Below are 3348 nucleotides of genomic sequence, written 5' to 3'. Positions count from 1 at the left end.
GAGCCCAACCTTCAAACCATCAAAGGCGACAAACGTTCAGAGGCATGTGAACTCACATGCAAAAAATGCTGTGCATTTCAAAGATATGCTGATGTTAAACCCATATTCCTGTCTATTTGAAATAACACCAATTCTGCCTAGTCTGTTCAAACTGCTGCCTGTTCTACTGTACATCTCCTTTGTAAGCTAAGAAGTTCATTTCAGCTGACTACATTAGAATCTGTACTACCATTGTATAAGAGCTGAAAATGTACAACTTTGCTAATCATAAATTATATTTTGGTGGGTAAATTGATGGATATGCTGTAGAACATAGTTTGTCATTGATTTATAAATATACCCATATATCCTGGGCTTTCAATGATGGTTTAATTGTGGTACATATGGCACTGGCCTGATATGCATTCTATGTTTGCAGTTTGCTTCTACCTGATGATGATAGGCTACCTCTTTAATGTCATACTTCAAGAGGTAAGATGTGAATGCTGAGTTATTGCTGACTGATATTGGTTACATGATAAACAATGACAGTGATGTGTAAACTGGACCTAGTGACTTGTGTTTTCTGTTTTAAAGGTAATCATCAGGACCTTGGAAAAGAATGAGGGCTTCAGCTGCAATCGGGCAGAATTTGCCAGGGCCAGTGGATTTCACCATTAAAGGCTGAATAAATGTGATAGTCTTGATTGCATTTATTTTGGATGTTTGATTAAAGAAAAATCTATTGTAACCAGTGGTTTTTGTCTCGTTTTATTAAGCCTATTCAAATTTTGACATGTCTCTGCTGCATAATTTCCTGAGGAATTATGATTATTTGGTGTACAACTACAGCTGAGATTTAAGTGTCCACAGTTATGACTCGATGCTTGAAAGTGGTCAATCGTCATCTGCTTTTCAATGACATGAAAGCGTATATTTAAATAGCGTTGGTGCATCTAATCCAGGAGTGAGATTTATACGCGGGAGACTTCGGTAAGATTAAAATGAGTTTAATCAAAAATATTCTCATTAGACATGAATAATTAAATTGTCATGAACTGATTAATCATTAGAAGTTATCAGTTGTATTCCATGAGAAACACCAGACTGATATACCGTAAATGCACAGGTATGAGTGTCTCCAGAGAAGAGATGACAACTCCCTTTTAAGGTAAACATGGTATCGTAGATGCGAGGGTACCGTAGTCACAGCATACCGAGACACTTCTAAAACTAATTATAGGCCTACTGTAAGGCTACAGTGAATACATGTACATTTAAACAAACAGTAATTAAAATATGCATTATATACAATGTAGCCTATACCTGAAACCCCATGAAGCCAGCATTACGCCCGGCTTATTATTAACCTAGTACGGAGCACTAAGGGTGTTATCTTAACGTAGCTAAAAGTGCTGCGTTGTAACCAGAGAATTATCGACCGTTAATTAAAACTGGTAAGCAATCATAAACGAGTCGATATACAAGCGGTAACATCTTACAAACCAACTCGTTTCCTAAGTAAAGGAGGTCAGGTGACTTGAATTCGTGGTGTGCAGGTCTCTCCAGAGATGTTCGATCGGGTTCAAGTCTGGGCTCTGGCTGGGCCACTCAAGGACATTCACAGACTTGTCCCGAAGCCACTCCTGCATTGTCTTGTGCTTAGGGTCATTGTCCTGTTGGAAGGTGAACCTTCGCCCCAGTCTGAGGTCCTGAGCACTGTGGCGCAGGTTTTCATCAAGGATCCCCCTGTACTTTGCTCCATTCATCTTTCTCTCGATCCGACTAGTTGCCCAGTTCCTGCCGCTGAAAAACATCCCCACAGCATGATGCTGCCACCACCATGCATCACCGTAGGGATGATATTGGTCAGGTGATGAGCGGTGCCTGGTTTCCTCCAGACGTGACGCTTGGCACTGTGGCCAAAGAATTCAATCTTGGTTTCATCAGACCAGAGAATCTTGTTTCTCATGGTCTGAGAGTCCTTTAGGTGCCTTTTGGCAAACTCCAAGCGGGCTGTCATGTGCCTTTTACTGAGGAGTGGCTTCCGTCTGGCCACTCTACCATAAAGGCCTGATTGGTGGAGTGCTGTAGAGACGGTTGTCCTTCTGGAAGATTCTCCCATCCCACAGAGGAACTCTGGAGCTCTGTCAGAGTGGCCATCGGGTTCTTGGTCATCTCCCTGACCAAGGCCCTTCTCCCCCGACTGCTCAGTGTGCCAGGGCGGCCAGCTCTAGGAAGAGACCTGGTGGTTCCAAACTTCTTTCATTTAAGAATGATGGAGGCCACTGTGTTATTCGGAACCTTCAATGCTGCAGAAAGTTTTTTGTACCCTTCCTCAGATCTGTACCTCGACTCAATCCTGGACTCAAGGTCTACAGACAATTTCTTTGACTTCATGGCTTGGTTTTTGCTCTGACATGCATTGTCAACTGTGGGACCTTATATAGACAGGTGTGTGCCTTTTCAAATCATGTCCAATCAATTGAATTTACCACAGGTGGGCATCAATCAAGTTGTAGAAACATCTCAAGTATGATCAATGGAAACCTAAGCACCTAAGCTCAATTTTGAGTGTCGTAGCAAAGTGTCTGAATACTTATGTAAATGTAATATTTCAGTTTTATTTTTTATAAATTTGAAAAAATGTCCAAAAACCTGTTTTCGTATTGTCATTATATGGTATTGTGTGTAGACTGATGAAAATAAAAATGAATTTAATCAATTTTAGAATAAGGCTGTAACATAACAAAATTTGGAAAAAGTGAAGGGGTCTGAATACTTTCCAAAGGCACTGTATATGTGTTCTCCCAATTCATCAGGCATTATAAGAGAAGACTCAGTTCACCTTCCCTTTGCCAAGATAACAGCACTAAGAACTAAATGCAAGGGGTGCCAAGAATTATGACATGCATCCTTTTCTCAATAAAAATTATAGTTTTTTTCCCGTCTAAGCAATGGTTTCACAATAAAACTATCTTTTTCTTATATTGCTGAGCATAGAAAACATTTAATAAAGTGAATGCCTCATATCAACTGACGGTGCCAATAATTCTGTATACACTGTAAAGGTAGGTGAATGAACATACAATGAAAAGTCTGATTTGAGGTTTCAACAACCGACATGTTCTGTATCATTTTGTAGGGAAGGGATTGTGGCACACAAGAAAACACTGCATTTTTATAACTGGTATACATGACCATGTCCAGAATTCTCTCTTTAATTGAATACTTCACCAAATATCATAAACTGATTTTTTTTTTTTTTTTTTGAAAAAAGCAGACCTGTTAAAAGAACTGGTTCCCCGCCTCGGTCCTGTTTCCCACCTTGTAAAAAGGCTTAAAAACAACTGAGAAAAAAAAAAGACT

General features: G+C 39.8%; 1 long non-coding RNA gene across 1 annotated transcript; it reads left to right on the top strand.

Annotated features, from left to right (window-relative positions):
• Positions 1–435: 435 nt before the first annotated feature.
• Positions 436–730, top strand: LOC135238368 (uncharacterized). Its single transcript, XR_010325097.1, has 2 exons — positions 436–471; positions 577–730. It is a non-coding gene; the product is annotated as an uncharacterized LOC135238368 (long non-coding RNA).
• Positions 731–3348: the final 2618 nt, after the last annotated feature.

The sequence above is a fragment of the Anguilla rostrata genome, chromosome 13, assembly GCF_018555375.3.
Source record: "Anguilla rostrata isolate EN2019 chromosome 13, ASM1855537v3, whole genome shotgun sequence".
NCBI classification, from domain to species: domain Eukaryota; kingdom Metazoa; phylum Chordata; class Actinopteri; order Anguilliformes; family Anguillidae; genus Anguilla; species Anguilla rostrata.
The sequence above is the reverse complement of the archived record's forward strand: the minus strand, read 5'-3'. Positions and strand labels throughout refer to the sequence as shown.